This window comes from Pongo abelii, chromosome 8 (genome assembly GCF_028885655.2).
Source record: "Pongo abelii isolate AG06213 chromosome 8, NHGRI_mPonAbe1-v2.0_pri, whole genome shotgun sequence".
NCBI lineage: Eukaryota > Metazoa > Chordata > Mammalia > Primates > Hominidae > Pongo > Pongo abelii.
The window spans coordinates 16,095,750-16,115,959 of NC_071993.2; positions in this window are offsets into that span (position 1 = coordinate 16,095,750).

Consider the following 20,210-nt stretch of genomic DNA (forward strand, 5'->3'; position numbering starts at 1 on the left):
CCAGGGTCACTGGTCATGCTATAAGACGGTTTATCATCAATAAATACATATGGATCACACGTGCCAAAATATGCACAAGCCAGTGTAGACACGCCAAAAGAAAACCAGTTATTAAATTATGGTCATACTCACTTTAGAACTAAACAATAATTCCCTGGTTTGATCAACCACCATTTTCAATGGACCCAGTACTAAATAATTTTTTGGCTGTTTCTAAAAATCAAATTCACCCTCATGAACCAGAGATTTACTGCTCCAGAGGATATTAAGAAAAAATATTCTACAGGTTTTGATAGCAGTCTCTAAAAAAGGAGTCCCAAAGCTATTTTGAAATGCTACCATCATTGGAATAAATGAAAGAATTCCCAAGATGATTATTTTGAGCTAGACAAAATATCTAATTTTGGGTTGTATATGCTTGTATTAGTAAGTTCTGAAATTTTCATCAAATATTAGATGTTTTACCTTATACAGCCTCAACTCTTGATTTCGCACTCACTCCCTACAAATAGAATTATTCATCTGTTAATCTTCACCATGTCAGTAAACGGCTACTCTACTAGTTTGTCAGTCCAAAAACCTGATAGTTGCTGGTGGGGTGACCCACACCTGTAATCCCAGAACTCTGGGTGGCCAAGGCAGGCGGATCACTTGAGGCCAGGAGTTCGAGACCAACCTGGCCAACATGGCGAAACCCCATCACAAGTTGCAGTTACCAAAAATACAAAAATTAGTCGAGCATGGTGGTGCCCCCCTGTAATTCCAGCTACTCAGGAGGCTGAGGCAGGAGAATTTCTTGAACTTGGGAGGCGGAGGTTACAGTGAGCCAACATTGTGCCACTGCCCTCCGGCTTAGGTGACAGAGCGAGACTCTGTCTCAAACAAACAGAAATCCAAAAACCTAATAGTTATCTCTGACTCCTTTTAATTTTTCACATTCTACAGCAACTCTAACAGCAAATCTCTCCAGTGCAATGTAGCAGTTTAGACATTTATGGGAATTTCTCCATTATATCTAAATTAAAGCTAACATGTAATTTTTTATTTGTACACATTTGTGGGGTACGTGAGACATTTAGCTACATAATATAATGCATATTGATTAAGCCAGGAAATTTAGGGTGTCCATCACCTGAGTACAAAATATTTTTGATAAGTATAGTCATCCTACTCTGCTGTCAAACATTGAATTTATTCCATCTTACTGTATGTTTGTATCCTTCAACCCACTTTCCTTCATGCTCCCCACAGCTCACCCTCGCCCTTCCCAGTCTCTGAAAATATAATTTTTTAAATGCAGAGTTGAGCTGATGAAAAGTAAGTCAATTCTTTATAGGCCAATAATGAAAGGAATACACAAATTCTGAGTGTGAAGTTCATTCCTGGGTAAGTGTCTATATGCCCACTGGCTGAGAGCTTGCATTTTAAGTGACTATAAAAGCAGTGGAGAAAAGTCAAATGAGAAATCTCTGAATGGTGAGTGACTGGACTGAAGACTGGGCTCCTGAGATGCCCCACATTCTTTCAGGGCAGGGATCTAGGTGAAGAAGGAGAACATAAAGAATTTCTTAGAAATTCTTCAGCCTGGTGCGGTGGCTCATGCCTGTAATCCCAGCACTTTGGGAGGCCAAGGCAGGCAGATCGCCTCAGGTCAGGAGTTTGAGACCACACTGGCCAACATGGTGAAACCCCGTCTCTACTGAAAATACAAAAATTAGCCAGGCGAGGTAGCGGGTGCCTGTATATCCCAGCTACTGGGGAGGCTGAGGCAGGAGAACTACTTGAACCCGGGAGGTGGAGGTTGCAGTAAGCAGAGATTGCACCCCTGCACTGCAGCCTGGGTGACAGAGCAGGACTCCATCTCAAAAAAATAAATTAATTAAATTTGTTTTAACAAAGAATTTCTTAGGAATTCCTTACTGTGAGCTAGTATTCAGAGGGATTTGGAGTCTGAAGTCATATTACATGTATGGTCCTCCCAAAAAAATCAAGCAAAATTTTTTGTCACTCCTCGGTGTCTTTTATTGGTTCACCCTCTCCTCCCTGAGCACTTAATGTTGCAGAATCTAGGCACTTAGTTATTTTTCCCTAAACTCACTCCTTGGTGCAGATTCACTCATCAACTTATGTGTCCCTCTGGCCTAAACTCCAGACTCACATATCCACCTGCCACTAGACATCTTCACTTGATATCCCGGGGTGTTTCATGCCTGAATTTCCTAACTGCATTTCTCACTTCTCCTCACTCCCCAGCAAACCAGCTACACCTCAGTTTTCCCCACCTTGGTTGCTCAGATCAAAACCTTAGATCATCCTTCACTCCTGTTTTCTCACATCTATATCCAATCTTCCAGAAAATTCTCTTGGATCTACCCTTAAAAATATCTATTATCGGAACAATTCTCCCCACTCCCACAGCTACTGCCCGGGGCACTTGTTTGGATTCTTGCAATAGTATCCTACTAGGTTTTTGTTTCTACCTGGGCCTCCCTGTAGTCTATTCTCAGCACAGTAAGTTGCTGGAGTGATCCTCTTAAAATGTAAACTAGATCATGGCATTTTTCTGCTCACATCTTGCAGTCATTCCTGGTTTCACTCAGAGTCAAGTCAAGTTCTGATAGTAGCCCACAAGGTCCTATGGGATTTGACTAGACCACCTCTCTCACCTCATAGCTCTCCCTCACTTATCCCTTCTAGTCACCATCAACCCCGATGTTTCTGGAACACATTATGGACAATCCCACCTTATGATGTTTGCAGTAACTTTTCTTTCTGAAACACTCTTGTCCCAGATACCCACATGGCTCACTTCCTCGCCTTCTTCAAGGTTTTTCTCAAAAGTCACCTTATCAACGACAACTACCTTAACCTCTTTATTTGAAATTGCAACTTGCCCTTCAGTTACAACCCTGATCCTCTTTTTTTTCCTAAGCTTCTTCTTTCCATAGGACATATCCCCTTTTAATATAGTACATGGTTCATTTATTACATTTATTCTCTGTTTTGCTATGTTAAAAGGTAAGTTCAACAAGTGTGAAGATTCTGACTGTTTTGTTTGTTGATTTCACCAAAGCACCAGAACAATGCTTAAAGGCACTCAAAAAAATCTGGTAAGTTAAATTAATATAGAATAATCATGATGCCCAAATAAAAAAATGGACAGCATGAGAAAAAAATCACTGGTCCTTTTCATTTATAAAAATAGATGTAAAAATTCCAAAGAAAATTACATCAATTTAAATTCTCCAATGTGTAAAAATCTGAAGTGTAAAAATCTAAAGTTTTTAATACATCTCCAATGTGTAAAAATCTTTAGTGTAAGGATCTAAAGTTGTTTCAATACTAATAAGTTTATTAATTTACTACATGATTATCTCACAAGAAAAATTACTTTATAAAATTCAAATCTTATATAAGTATCTTAGCAAACTAGGAATAGAAGAAAATAGTCCCAACCTTGTACAAAGACCAGGTTACCATCACACTAAAAGGTGAAATTTTAAAAGCATTTTCTTAAAACTGAAAAATAGACAAGGATGCCTGCTATCACCACTTATAGGCTACTTTTTCCAGGAAGTATTATTCAGTGATCTAAGACAGGAAGAATAAATTAAAATCATAAGGATTGGAAATGATTGCCATTATTGGTGGGTGATACAATTTTTTTTTTTTTGAGATGGAGTTTTGCTCTTGTCGCCCAGGCTGGAAGGCAATGGTGTAATCTCGGCTCACTGCAACCTCCGCCTCCCAGATTCAAGCGATTCTCCTGCCTCAGCCTCCCAAGTAGCTGGGATTACAGGCACCTGCCACCACGTCCAGCTAATTTTTGTATTTTTAGTAGAGATGATATTTCACCATGTTGGCCAGGCTGGTCTCAAACTCCTAACTTTGTTATCTGCCCACCTCAGCCTCCCAAAGTGCTGGGATTATGGTTGTGAGCCACTGTGCCCAGCTGGTGATATAATTTTTTACGTCAAAATCTATAATAATTATTAGAATAAGATAGTTTAGCATTATCAACATAACACAAAGTTCAATGTACTCCTATACTCCAGCAACAAGCAATTAGAAAGCACAATTTAGAAAGAAAATGCCATTTTTAACAATAACATCACCATCAAAAATAAATACCTGATATAAAGCTAATGACCTGCAAGACATTTTTGTTTACTTCTAAATAAATAAGAGGAGAGATATGACTTGTTCATGGTTTGAAATACTCAATAGTGTAAACATGGAAATTTTCTTTAAATTGAAGTCTGAGTAGATATATTTCTAGTTAAAGTCTGATTGAAATGGTTGCTTTTCTTTGTGGAACTTTAAGGCTAATTCTACAATGTGTTTAGAAAAGCAAATACATATTTGACAAAGAACTAGGGATTTAAATCTGCCATACCACCTAACAAGTCTTATTATAATGCTATTATAATTATGTAACTATACTAATTATAGTAATGTATATTAATTAGCATTGGGGCAGGAAGTAGCAAATAAACCAGTGGAACACGACAGCCTAGAAACCGGCTTTATCTCTATGTCAAAGTCGGCTATCTGATAGAACAGGCATTGTAGGTCAGTAGAGAAAGGATAGACAATTTAATAAATTGTACTCTGTCAATTTTTTTATGTACATAGTAATAAATGAAGTGGATTCTACCCCATACCATACATAGAAATCAACTCTGGATGCTTCAGAGTCTTAAGTGTTAAACACGAACCTTTAAATTTCAAAAGACAATATACAAAAATGTTTTTATCATCTTGAGAGTAGGGAATGATTCTTAAATAAGATCCCAAAACACAAAGAAAAAAGGAAAACAATAAGTTTTACTTTGATAAAATTTCTAATTATCTATCAGAAGATATTATAAAGAAATAAAAGTAAAAAACTGAGGGAAAACTAGTAAATACTTTGATTATAGGTGTATATGTTAGCTGAACCTCATGTAACTGATAAATGACTAGACCCCATGTTATGTAACAAACTCCTAGAAATTAACTAAACAAAGACAATCAACTCAATAGAACCATGAAACAAAATCACAAACTGGCCTCTATTAGAAGAGGAAAATATAATAGCTTCTCTTTAATAATAAAATAATTATTTTAATAATTATTAAATATTAACAATTAAATAATTATTAAAATAATTATTTTATTATTAAATAATTATATTCATTTAATTATATATAATTATATTATATATAAATTATACTTATAAAATTTCTCATTTGCATTATATCAGTGAATTACATATTAAAACTACAATAAGATACCATTTCACATCAAATGGATTAAAAAGATTTAATAAGCTGAAAATGTCTTGTATTGGTGAAGACAGAGAACAAAAACTCTTCAGTATTATTAAGCGGAGTGTATATTGGCTTGACCATTTTAAGAAACAACTTGGCATGATCTAGTGAAGTTATAACCTAGCAATTCTGCTTTTAAGTGTATCCTCTAAGAAATTCTTGAACACGATCTCCAGGAGACATGTTATGTAATGTTCTTGTTAAACTATCAAGTCAGGGGCTGTGAAGAAGTATGGGGGTTCATCCTTCTTGCAAGTTAACAAGTTAGCCAGAGTTTCATAGCTACTGGCAGGGAGACACAGGTGTGAGAGTTAGAAACAAATAAAGTTTATTATTCACAGCTAAAGTAACAGTTAGAGTAACATTGTAGCCCCAAATCCCACAGGATGATGTGGTGAGGGCCAGGTGGGGCCTGTATAAGCAGTAGGAGTGCATCATCAAGAGGAACCTTGATATCGAGAGATTGATGTTATACAAGATTTGCTAGGAAACCAGCATCCTCCCTTCCAGAGAGTGCCATTATCCCATTATGCTGAAATGCAAGCAAATCTCTCTGGGGACAGGAAAGAGGCATCTCCATCTTCATAATCCTGGGAGGTCTTTGGAAAGGGCGATGCCTCTGTCTTTATTCTATGGGAAGGTAAATAAGTTAGCTCCAGGACAGGCCACCATTTCCATCTTTGCAGGACTGTTTGCTTATACAAATTTTTCTAAAAAGATAGGACAAATTGCCATTAGTGCCTAGATGTTTGGCCATGGAAGAGATTATTGGAGAAATGCATCCCAACAGTTCATGACAACATGGTTTGTAATAGTAAAACAAAGCAAAACAAAACCCACAAGGCTCAATAACAGGAGTCTGGGTAAATAGACTGTGGAATATCCAAACCAAGAAATACTACACAAAAGTGAAATAAACTACAGATATCCTCATCACACATGGATCTTATGTTAAGAAAAGGAGAAATTCACAGAAGTTTACACACTTTTTAGAGTTTAGAAATGGGTAAAACTAGTAAATACTTTGATTACAGGTGTTACACATAGGAAAAAAATTATAAAAAGAACTATTAGTACTCTTAGTGTTTAATTTGAAGATAAAGAAAGGGAATGTGATTATGGAAGGTCACATAAGATATTCTAAAGGTATTAGCAACACTTTTTTTTTGAGCTAGGTAATAGGTATTCCCTTTGTTAATACTCTTCAAACTGTATATGTAAGTTATATACAGTATTTTGCACGTGTGATATATTTCACAGTAAAAACAACTAAAAATAGTTAAAAGTCTAGCTTATAAGTCAGGAGAGAGGGAAAAAGGAACAAAAATTTACCACATGGAAGAATCCCAGATCCATATTTACTACAGACAAGCATTTCAAGTTGAACTTTCTGTGATGATTGAAATGATCTAAAATGCTATCATGTTCTATAATTGTGCACAGTAGCCGCAAAGCTACTGAGCACTTAGAATGTAGCTAGCACAACTGAGAAACTAATTTTTTTAATTTTAAATAATTTAAATTTAACTAGCACACATGTCTAGTGGTTACTATTTTTAACAAAGCAGATGTAGACCACTGGATTAAAAGAAATCATTTTAGCTTAAAATAAGTGACAACCTGTTCTTTGAATTATCAAGGACAGATTCTGTGTATTTTCCCTTCTCTTTTTTGGCATCAATCACCTTGCTGTTTGTTTTCCCTTTAAATAGTTCTAAGACAGAGACAAGAAAGAATATATATATATATATATATATATATATATATATATATATATATATATAAATTGTAATAACAATAAATAATGCCAAAAGAGGTAGGATGGTGAGAAACACCATAGGTATGAGTTTTGGATTCTTTTAAAACTACTTGGTTTTAAAAGAACGAATATGAAATTTTCACCTAAGATAACTAATCGTTCTAGTGGTGTGAAAAGGCAGTCGAGAGGGAAAGACAAAGCTAGCTACAGGTAGCCATGCAAATCTTACAACAAAAGTTTATTGAGTTCCTCTGAAAATGACAATAACAATGAGAAAAGAATACTAACTTCTAGCAATCACTGAGTATTTTTTAGTCTTTAGCATCATTTCGTGTGCTTTATTAATATGCATTTAAACTTCATGGCAACTTTTGTTTTGTTGATAAAAAACTGAAGGGTAAAGTAACCTGTAAGGTCGCATAGCCTCTGACCTCCTACAGTTGGTAACTTAGAAGGAGAAATGGTCATTGAACAAGATCACAAATATGATTCATTTTATAATAGGGGAGTATCAGGGCTATAGGACTGTACAATGGAAAGATATTTCAATAAGTATATTATGTTTTCTCTTGTATTTATTAGTCCATTTTCACACTGCTGATAAAGACATACCTGAGACTGGGAAGAAAAAGAGGTTTAACAGACTCACAATTCCACATGGCTGGGGAGGCCTCACAATCATGGTGGAAGGTGAAAGGTACTTCTTACGTGGTGGTGGCAAGAGAGAATGAGAACCAATTGAAAAGGAAAACCTTATAAAACCATCAGATTTCACGAGACTTATTCACTACCATGAGAACAGTATGAGGGAGACCCCTCCCAAAGATTCAATCATCTCCCAATGGGTCCCTCCCACAACACATGGGAATTATGGGAGTTACAATTCAAGATGAGATTTGGGTGGGGACACAGTCAAACCATATCATTGTATAACAAATCATCCCTAAACTTAGTGACATAAAACAAGAAATGGTTATTATCTCGTCATTTCTGTGGCCCAGGAATTCAGCAGCAGCTTAGTTGCATGGCCTTGTTCGAGTTCTCTCATGAGACTGTAATCAAGATGCTAGCAGGGCCATAGTCATGCAAAGACTTGACTGGGAATAAAGGATCCACTTCCCATTGTATGTGTGTGGCTGTTGACAAGAAGCCTTAGTTCCCCACTGGATCTTCACTGTAGCCTCAGTTCCTTATCACATGAGCCTCTGCATACGGCTGCCAGCATGTCCTCAAGACATGGCAACTGATTCCAGAGAGAGAGAGAGAGAGTCACTGTGGCCTCAGTTCCTTATCACGTGAGCCTCTGCATACGGCTGCCAGCGTGTCCTCAAGACATGGCAACTGATTCCAGAGAGAGAGAGAGAGAGAGAGTCACTGTGGCCTCAGTTCCTTATCACGTGAGCCTCTGCATACGGCTGCCGGCATGTCCTCAAGACATGGCAACTGATTCCAGAGAGAGAGAGAGAGAGAGTCACTGTGGCCTCAGTTCCTTATCATGTGAGCCTCTGCATACGGCTGCCAGCGTGTCCTCAAGACATGGCAACTGATTCCAGAGAGAGAGAGAGAGAGAGAGTCACTGTGGCCTCAGTTCCTTATCACGTGAGCCTCTGCATACGGCTGCCAGCAAGTCCTCAAGACATGGCAACTGATTCCAGAGAGAGAGAGAGAGAGAGTCACTGTGGCCACAGTTCCTTATCACGTGAGCCTCTGCATACGGCTACCAGCATGTCCTCAAGACATGGCAACTGATTCCAGAGAGAGAGAGAGAGAGAGAGAGTCACTGTGGCTTCAGTTCCTTATCACGTGAGCCTCTGCATACGGCTGCCGGCATGTCCTCAAGACATGGCAACTGATTCCAGAGAGAGAGAGAGAGAGTGCAAGGTGGAGGTTACGATGTCTTCCATGACCTGGCCTTGGAAGTGACCTACTGTAATTTCTGCCACGTTCCATTGGTCATGTCGACCACCCTGATGAGATATGAGAGTAGGAAGTTCTCATAGCAGCGTGAACACCAGGAGTCAGGGACAGCTGGGGGCCAGTTTGCACGTTGGCTACCCCAAGAGGTTACACCAATACTTGAAGGCAAAAATGATTAGGCCTTAATAAAAAGAAATCACAATGAGCGGAACAAAGTAGAGAATGACTTGATAAATACGGAGGAAATGAAATTAATAGTGATTGCTAAGGTGTGGGGAAGAGAGAAGAGGGAGAACAGAGACAACCCCGGATTTCCAGCTTGCATATTTGAGTAGAGACCAATACCTCAAAATCAGGAGAAAGAGCAGTTTGCAGTGAAAACAAGTTTTCTTATTTTTTATCATATTTATCAGTGACTTTTCTGAGCGCTTCTTGCTGCCTTCAACCCTCATTATATCCTAAGGTCAACCCGTTCTCAACTGACAACATAGTTTCCTTACACAGAACATCAAGGCAATCTGATACTGAATTTCATCAACTTTTAATCTTATCATCACAGAATACTGTGCTTCTTTGGTTCTAAGAAAGTTTTTTTCATGGTTTAATATATTTTAAGTTGGAATATGTGTTCCAATCATTTAGGCTTTAGGTTCAATGAAATACGGCTTATTAGTAACTTGATTCCTTTTTTTCCCTACGCACTGTTTCCTCAGAGGAAGATGGAGTTGTTTTGTTTGTTCGTTTAAAAAGAAAAAAAAAATGCTTGATTATCTGATGGAGTTTGTGTGTCTTGAAAGAGTCAAATTTTAACCCCTTTATTTCAGCCTGCTTTCTGAATAGTCTGAACTTTGCTTTGTCCCTAGATTCATCATGGATCTTGATGGTTGAGATTAAAAGAAGAGAGGCAAATATGAGTAAACACAAATTATGATGAGTTTTTTTTTTTTTTCAAACTACTCTTAAGTCCCCAGCAAATCCTGTGATGTTGATACTCCAGCTTCAGCCAGTATATATGGCTGTTGGAAGGCTTCTTTAACATTATGGTCATTGGGTCTCCATCAAAACACTGTGGTCTTTTCAAGGGTTGAGTGCTTGCTTGGTCCAAAGACAGGACTTTTAATCCCTGACAGCCAGACCGGATAGTCCAAACCTCCAGCTGGGCTCTCAGCTAACTGTCTTATTCTACTTGGCATGACAGCTCTTTTGTATCCTGTTAGAAAGAGAAAACCCAGCAAGAACACCTTGCTGTCCAGTTAAATGTAATAGACCAGGAACCATGATCTAACCCTTAAGAGCCATTTTTGGATGGCAGGAAGCATTAATGATTTTCATCAACTTAAAAAAAAAAACTCATCTATAGAATTTTCTTTCCTCAGAACATTAAATACTCCTAGCTGAAGATACTTTCTTTTAGAAGTGGGAGACAGTCCCTAAAAAGATCTTTTGGCTTCTATCTAACACCAAGATCTGAGGTTAAACAAATCTTGTATGTCATGGGTTTCTCATCAAATTCTTTATTTACATCATGACTTTCTGAAAAAATACTTTATACTTATTGAATTTACCCTAAATGAATATGGGTCATCGTAACAGGGATAGTTTAGCTCAAGAAACAAGGTTTTGGTGCCTCGATTGCACAATGACCTCATCCTTTCCTCACTCTGTCCGGTGTTTCTTTCACCTCCCTTGCATTTCTAGTCTCTTCGAGTTCCTCCCATTCTTGTGATAAAATTTTCATGTCTCTCAACTCTGAACAAAGAAAAACCCTTTCCTAGATCCTGCTACTTCTTTTACAACTATTTAATCCATCTTCCCCCCCAACCCCGCTTTGTTTTTCTAACTTCTTAAAAAATGTGACACCAACTATCTTCCTTTCTCTTGTTAAATTCTTTGCCATCAGGCTTCTTTCTCAGTGGTTACATTCAAACTGCTCTCTCAAAAATCCTGAGTGCTGGCCGGGCGCAGTGGCTCATGCCTGTAATCCCAGCACTTTGGGAAGCTGAGGCGCACAGATCACTTGAGGCCAGGATTTCGAGACCAGCCTGGCCAACATGATGAACCAGCATCTCTACTAAAATTACAAAAATTAGCCAAGATAGCGCCATTGCATTCCAGCCTGGGTGACAGAACAAGATCTTGTGGAAAAAAGAAAAAATCCTGAGTACTTAATTGCTAAATTCTTTGGGATTCCATGCTTTTCTCAATATCATTGACTTTCCAACTTTCTTCTCTTCTTCCTTGTCTTTTTAAAAAATTCTACCCACTCATCCACTTTAGGATCTTTCTAAAGTGCAAGTAGGTTATGTCATTTCCCTGCTCTCTCCTTTGGCCTCAGTATCCAGTAGAGACTCTCGAGGTGGTTTATAGGATCTGCCACGATCTGACTCCTGTTCCGTCATCTCCAACCTTATTTCTTTCCACCTTCTACCTTACGCTCCATGCCTCAGCCAAGCTGAACTACCGGTAGTTCCTCAAACATACCGGGCTTATTCTGTTTCACCTCTGACCTTTGCACATGCTTTTCCCACTTGCTGTGACACTGTTCCATATTTATCTTTATTATTCATACTTATGTTGAGTATGTTATTGTTACATATTTGTGTAGCCTGTAAGCTTTTAGAAGCAAAGACTATGTATCATTTTACTGTTGTATGTTCATCACTTACTACAGTGCATCTCACTTAGCAGTTGCTCAATGAATGTTTGCTGATTGACTGTATGCATTATTCATGAATGAATGCAGCATTTGATCCACGAGGCTACTCACACTGTCAACACTCCTTTTCTTTCTTTTCCTGTTGGCCTTAATCTTGTTGAGTCTCCTTTTATCTCTCAGTGCTTGGTTATGGTCTCTTGTTTAATCTCTGTTTCAGGGTCTTTTCCTTCCATTGTCTCCCACGCACCTGCGGAATGCTGTTCATCCAGCCCAGCTCTGATCATGTCACTCCTTTGCTATTGCTAAGTAATTTTCAATGATTCCTCACCACTCATATTATAAAGGTCAAATCCTTAGTACACTCCTAGAGAATTTCTGCAGGCAGTGATTATATAGTTTCCTGGTTTTATCTCTCATTAGTCTTGTTCTACTAATCTTCACTCCAGTAACCAGACTACCTTGCCCATGATTTTCTGTTTATGCTGTTCTCCTCCTTCGGAATATACTTCTTCTACCTCTAATAAAAATTTAGCTGTGCTTCAAGGCTCAGTTCAATTGCCACTCTTCCATAAATACTGCCCTGGCTCCCCGGGGGAACAAAATAGTTTCCTTCCCCTGTGTTCCCAAAGCACTTTGTTTGCGCTTTCTTAGGCACTTGTTATATCTTACCTTCTGTTAAGGATATTTTTGGCTTTGCAATTCAGTGATAAGGTGAGAATAGATCTTATTCATTTTTGTATTCTCAGGAGTGCCTTGCCCATATGTGTTCGATAAATGTTTGTTGAATTGAATGTTAATTAATCAAAGATATAAAGACTTAGTGTTAAGCATTAAATCACGGTGAGTTATATATTTTACTCTTTATCCAAAAATATGTGGATGGTGAACACACCCAGAAAGCTAGTGGCCATTTTGCTGATGCTTTTCTTCTTCAGGAATAGGCACTTCTTTAACTTATATAAAAGGAAGATTAGCTTAATTGAACAGGGCATGAAATTTATGCAGTCCTTAAAATATTATAATAAATAAGAATCATGAATATTAAACATGCTTCCTATGTTCAAAATTGATTTTAAAATACAGTGGCTGAAGGATTTAGAAAACAAATGAGGGTGGTTTAGTATCTCAGAAATTTGTCTCCAGTTTCAAACTCTCCATGTACTATAAGGTGTTCAAAGGAAAGAACCATTCCATCATGTTCACAATAATGGCCATTTCTGTTGGATTCTGTGCTCAAGAAAATATTTGTTGCTTAAATAAACAAGCACCTGTGTCACAGTGTAACAATCAAGGGTCTGTATATTTTTTCCATTTATTCATTTTGTATGTGACCTAGGAAAAGTCATCTCACCTCTTGAGAAGGCAGACACCTCATTGGTAATATGGAGGTATCAGTATCTTATCTGAATGAGGGCAAAGAGTTACCTGAGATGGCCTAAGACACTCTTATTTTTCACCCCTTCTGAAGTTCTCTTTTACTCACGTGTACCCTGATCTTTCTTAATGAACCCTTCCCACATTATCAATGACATCATGATCACAAATGTTTCCATGAAGGTCAATGGTGTACGGGATTGCAAGGAGCTTTTTGGTAGACTTCATTCTTTGCCTAATAGAAGCACTCTCTGGATAAGACAGAAAAACCAGATGACTCTGCAGGAGAGGCTGCAGGCAAGGCAAAGCTATCTATGCCCTTGCCATGTCTAAGAATGGTCAAACATCACAAGTGATTAGTCTCTCAGATAAGGGATTTGCTTTTATGAAAAACCCCCAAGGAGGGACGGAGGCCAATCTGGCATCTGCTGCAGCGTACACACATCCTGGCAAACTACTTCAGGTCAGTAGTCAGGAACCATTTCTTCTGCTAGGATGAGCTTCATGTGGAGGTATTCTCTGAAATATGAGCCCAAAGCCAGACTGAGTATCATCTGCAAGTGATAAGAACTATATTTGTTCATTAGCAGGGTTAATAGGCATATTCCGGCAGGTCTTATTTCAAACTGTGTTTTTCCAGGCATGAATGAAGTGGCTTTTGAAATTTAATCAGGCATAAAAAAATTACACACATTATTCATATGATAACTGTGTTCACCTGATAGAAACATTATAGGCAAACTATGTCTTAGTGACCTCAACATCTTTTCACAGACATCTGTGGGAACCCACGAATGGAATTCGGCAACCAAACTGGCATTTCATGAGTGGCCTTCCTGGCTAACCCCAAACAGTTCATAGAAGCCATGTACTATGATTTCCTTCCTCTCAGGGGGCACTAAATTATTTGATGAGATGACATTGAGACACAGCAATACTCTTCTTTACAATGGGACTGACAGTTACTCTCTCCTGAGTAGATGGAGACTTTGACAAGTACAGAGTTGAAGCAAAATCTGCCTGGGACATCCAGGTAGAGTTTTCTGGCTGATGCTTGGGTGGATGGTTATGGTATTTATGTCAAATCTTAGATTAGTAAAGGATTTTTTTCTTGTTCAGTCATGGGTAAGTGCAATACAAAAACAGGGCTGGATACACTTCTTTTTTTCCCATTTTAAAAAACTGTGATAAGAGGCCGGGCGCGGTAGTTCAAGCCTGTAATCCCAGCACTTTGGGAGGCCGAGGCGGGCGGATCACGAGGTTAGGAGATCGAGACCATCCTGGCTAATACGGTGAAACCCTGTCTCTACTAAAAATACCAAAAATTAGCCCGGCGTAGTGGCGGGCGCCTGTAGTCCCAACTACTCGGGAGGCTGAGGCAGGAGAATGGTGTGAACCCGGGAGGCGGAGCTTGCAGTGAGCAGAGATTGCAACACTGCACTCCAGCCTGGGCGACAGAGCGAGACTCTGTCTCAAAGAAAAAAAAAAAACAACGAAAAAAACTGTGATAAAAACACTTAACATGATATTTATCCTCTTAACAAACTTTTAAGTGCACCACACAATATGTTAACTATAATCATTACATTGTATGGCAGATCTGTAGAACTCATTCATCTTGCATAACTGAAATTGTATGCCCATTGAAAGCCACACCCCATTTTCCCATTTTCTCAGCCCCTGGAACCCACCATTCTACTGTGTGTTTCTATGAATATGACTATTGTAGATACTTCATATAAGTGGAATCATGCAGTATTTGTCCTTCCATGACTGGCTTATTTCACTAAGCCTAACGTCCTCCAGGTTTCTCCATGTTGTTGCATATGGCAGAGTTTCCTTCTTTTTGAAGGCCAAGTAGTATTCTATTGTACGTGTACACCACATTTTCCTTGTCTATTCATCCGTGGATAGACATTTAGGTTGTTTCTACATCTTGGCTACTGTGAATAATGCTGCAATAAATATGGTATGCAGTTATCCCTTTGAGATCCTTTCAGTTCTTTTGGATGTATACCCAGAAATGGAATTGCTGGATCATATGGTAGTTCTATTTTTAATTTTTTGAGGAACTTCAGTACTGTTTTCTGTGGCGGCTGCACCGTTCTGCATTTCCACCAACAGTGTTCCACACCAGTCCAATTTCTCCTCTTTCAGTCCTCACCAACACTTACTATTGTTTGTGTTTTGAGTAACAGTCATCTTAATAGGTGTGCATTGATATCTCATTATGGTTTTGATTTGCATTTCCCTAATGATTAGTGATGTTGAGCATGTTTATATATGCCTGTTGGCCATTTGTTTATATTCTCTGGAGAAATGTCTAAGTCCTTTGCCCACCTTTTAATCTAGTAAATTTTTTTTGCTATTGTGTTGTAGAAGTTTCCTATACATTTTAGATACTAATGCCTTATCAGATACATGGCTTGCAAATATTTTCTCCCATTCAGTAGGTTGCCTTTTCACTCAGATAAGTGTTTCCTCTGCAATGAAACTTAATGCCTGGGTGATTAAATAACCTGTACAACAAACTCCTATGACACAAGTTTACCTCTGTAACAAACCTGCACATGTACCCTTGAACTTAAAATTTAAAAAATAAAATAAAATAAACATAGCTACCTGTTTAAATAAAAAAGAAGCTTTTTAGTTTTATATAGTACCACTTGTCTTTTTCTTTCTTTCTTTCTTTCTTTTTCTTTTTTTTTTTCAGATGGATTTTCGCTCTTGTTGCCCAGGCTGGAGTGCAGGAGCGTGATCTCGGCTCACTACAACCTCCACCTCCTGGGTTCAAGCGATTCTTCTGCTTCAGCCTCACAAGTAGCTGGGGTTACAGGTGCAGGCCACCACGCCCAGCTAATTTTTGTATTTTTAGTAGAGATGGGGCTTCACCATGTTGGCCAGGCTGGTTTCAAACTCCTAACCTCAGGTGATCCACCTGCCTCAGCCTCCCAAAGTGCTGGGATTACAGGCGTGAGCCACTGCAGGACAGTCCCACTTGTCTTTATTTGCTATCATTGCTAGTGTTTTTGATGTCATGTCCAAGAAGTCAGCATTGAGATCAAAGTTATAAAGCTTTTCCCTTGTGTTTCTTCTACAAGTTTTACTGTTTCAGTTCTTATGTTTAAGACTTTTATTCATTTTGAGTTGATTTTGCATATGGTGTAGGATAAGGTTCCAATTTCATTCTTTTACATATGGATACCCACTGTTTTCAGTGCCATTTTTTTGTGAAGAGACCATTCTTCCCTCATTGTGTATTCTGGCACTTTGTTGAAGATCCATTGACTGTGCATGTGCCAGTTTATTTCTGGGCTCTGCATTCTGTTCCATTTGTCTATGTATCTGTTTTTATGCCAGTACCATAGTGTTTTAATTACTGTAGCTTTGTAATATATTTTAAAATCAGGAAGTGTGATGCCTCCAGCTTTGTTGTTCCTTGTCAGGATCTCTTTGGCTTTTCAGGGTCTTTTGTGGTTCCATATGAATTTTAGGAACGTTTTCCTATTTCTGTAAAATATGCCATTGGGATTTTCATTAAGATTACATTGAATCTGTACATTGCTTTGGGCCATGTGGATATCTTAACAAGTTTAAGTCTTCCAATCCCAGAACACAGGATGTCTATTTATTTGTGTTTTTTAAAATTTCTTTCAGCAGTGTTTTGTAATTTTCAGTGTACAAGTCTTTCACCTCCTTGGTAAAATTGATTCATAAGTATTTTGGTTTTTGATGCTGTTGTAAATATTATTATTGTCTTAGTAGGTACATCTGTGTTTCATTGCTTCGTCTGAGCAATCTCTATCAATAGAACTCACCTTGACCCATAAGAAAATATGTTGAATGATTAGTGGCCTAAACAAAGTGCCTATTGTCTTTAACTCTCTTAAGAGGAATTACCATTTATTGTCTACTGAATGCCAGGCATATCCTTAGACTCAACATACATTATTCCATTTGATCCTAGCGTCTCTATGAAATAGATATTATTAAACCCCCTTTCCAAAAAGAAATTCATATTTAGAGAGGTTAAGGAGTTTGTTCAAATTCACATAGTTAAGAAGTAGGAAGGCCATGTCTATTTGATTCCAAAGTCTGAGCCCTTTTCACAAATATACACTGTCCTAAAATTAAAACATAGGCCTTGCTTAGTTAGTTCTAGTATGTTGTGCATCAGAAACAGCTCCTAACCTATGCTAAAAATTATCACATAAGGGATAATTGAAATTATTTTCAGTGGTTTCTGCACATATCTGCAGAGTTAAGATTTTCTGTAATGAAGTTCTGTATTTTGGCAGTCTTTGTAAGCTTCTTGGAAAGTAGAAAAGCATTCTTCCTTTGGTTGGAGGGTCAATTCTTATCCAAAGGATTCTCTGAGTTTCCTTTCTCCTTAGATTGTGGAGTTGGACATGACCTTGGAGGTCACAAGAACCAACCACTCATTTTATGCATAAGCAACCCATAGAAAGGTTTGGAAAGGTCAACCAGGTTGATTAAGATCACTCAGCACTTACTGGCAGAGTTAGGAACGACATCTAAGCTTCCTAACTCTAAATCCCATGCCTTATTATTAGCGAAATTATTAGTTTCTGAACTAGGACTCATGCTTTTGTTGTATAAAGTAAATTTGGCCACTTTTCTTTTATGAATTGACTACGTCCAGTATGATTGCGACTTACTCTATTTTTCTCACACATATAGTACGTATCCTTTATACATAGTCTAGTCAAAATTCTGACATGACTTTGCAGCAACATGGTTGCAGGTAGAGGCCATTATCCTAAGCAAATCAATGCAGGAACAGAAAACCAAATACCACATGTTCTCACTTATAAACAGGAGCTAAACATTGGGTACTCGTGGACATAAAGATGGGAAAAATAAACACTGGGGACTACTACAAGGGGAAAGGCAAGAGGGAGGGAGGCAAGGGTTGAAAAACTAACTCTTGGGTAGTGTGTTCAGTACATGGATGACAGAATCATTTGTATTTCAAACCTCAGCTTCATGCACTATACCCAGGTAATAAACCGGCACAGGTACCTCAAACCTAAAATTAAAAAAAAATGAAATTATAAAAAATTCAGGCATGAATTGTATATTTGAGCTATCCAAACTCATATTCCCTCCCTGAACACTGCTTGGCCTCTTTATACCAGAAACGAAATTTCTTGAGAAAGTCCATCTTAATTACCTTGTATTTATAGGTGCTCAAATGGTCCTAATATTTACAGATGCTTATTAAATATGATTGGATTATGCCATTTGCTTGATATTCTTTATTAATGCTAATGTGCATTAGGAGCAAATTTTTAAACTTTTAAGTTCAGGTGTACAAGTGCAGATTTATCACATAGGTAAACTTGTATCATGGAAAAGCAATTTTTAACAAGCAACCCATTATTAGGTCAATGTGTCCAATACTCATGGCCTTATTGGTATCCTTGGGACATAGAAAAAAAACAGAGACACTAGTTTGTACAGCTATTAAGATATTACCGATGCCTTTGCTAATAGAACGTAAAGTTTTCCTATTTAAAGCAAAAAAAAAAAAAAAAAAAATCTTTGGTTAATGGGAACCAAAAAATAGAAAGAATAAGACCTATTATTTGATAGAATAAGAGGGTGATTATAGTCAGTGAGAACTTAATTATATATCTAAAAATAACTAAAAGAGTTTAACTTAATTATTTGTAACACAAAGGATAAATGCTCAAAGGGATGGATACCCAATTCTCCAGGATCTGCTTGCTTTATTATATTAGTATATTGCATGCCGGCAAAAAAACATCTCATGTACCCGTGGACATATATAAGTACCATGTACCCAGAAAAATTACAAACAAAAAATTAAAAAAAAAATTTATAATCCCTTAAAATTATCTTAATAAGGCTTGGTTGAAGGGGAAAAACACACACACACACACACAAAATGGTAGCCAGGATGATGAGTCTACTAAGTAGTGGAGTTGTATCACGATGTATGATCTTTGATTCAAACTTCAGAGAATCTGCTAAGAAAGAAAATACAGATGTAGGATTCCAGAAGGCATGAACAATCTTGAACTGTTCTTTTGAAAAATGAACTGAGCAGAGCTGAGCTATAGAGTGAAAGCAAGTTGATTTATGTCAAAATAAATTACTGGGTACCATTTCCGTAGACCCAAAGGATTCTGCAGGTTGAATATTTGCAGGTTTGTATCTAGTTTTAGGGATCAGGACATTTCTGTTATCTTCACCATTTTTCTTGCCATACAAAAGGAGATCAAAAAAAGTGCCATTTACTGAGAACTAACTGATGGCTTCCCTAGGTTGCAGTGTTTTAATTAGAGAGATAATAGGGCCAGATTCTGCTGTTCAGTGAAGGGAGTCTTTTATAAAAATGCTTATAACAGCATGAGACAGATTTCTATTTGATAATGAGAAACAAAATGTGTAAAAATGAAATTGTAAAAAGGACTAAGCAATGGAATGGTACTAGATGAAGTTTCTTTTTTTCTAAATAACTTTAGAGAAAATTGGCACATTTGGTAACTACATTGACTTTTTCTATATGGAAAAGCATCGAAACTTCTTGGAAGTGACTAGATTGAGAAACAGGGGTACAGAAACTGGCCCCTCTATAGTTTGTAACCTATGCTTCTCTTGCTTTTCTTTTCCAGTTTTCTCCTCACTGTTTTCCCACAAGAAAGGACTGCATAAAAAGATGTCAAGCCATGTAGTTCACAAGGAGGAACACATTGCTTCTATATCTGGATTTTTAAAAGACACTAACTTAATGGTTTTAGTTGTATTATTTTAGTTATGGCAACAAAAGCAATTGGAAGCTGTAAACAGCCATTTTCTTAAGCCAATTGTGTGCACATTATGTTTATAAACAAAATCCATCGAAACTTTATAAAAAGAAATTTTCATTTATATTAAACTCCAACTCAGTTTTAATAATGCACTTGCTAAATTTTTTAACCACAGATCTGATTGCCTACAAAAAAGGAAAATAATTATCTCATGACATGCCTAAAGAAAGGTCAGGAAATTTTACATTTTCTCAGATACTCACTGAAATTAAAGCAAACTAAAAAGAAAAATTGGCCTTTGCTTCTTCTAGCCTTCCTCGCAAATATAAAACATCACGTCAATATTATTTCAATAAGTAGCATTTTAAAAAGCAAACCAAGTAAACAAAACATGA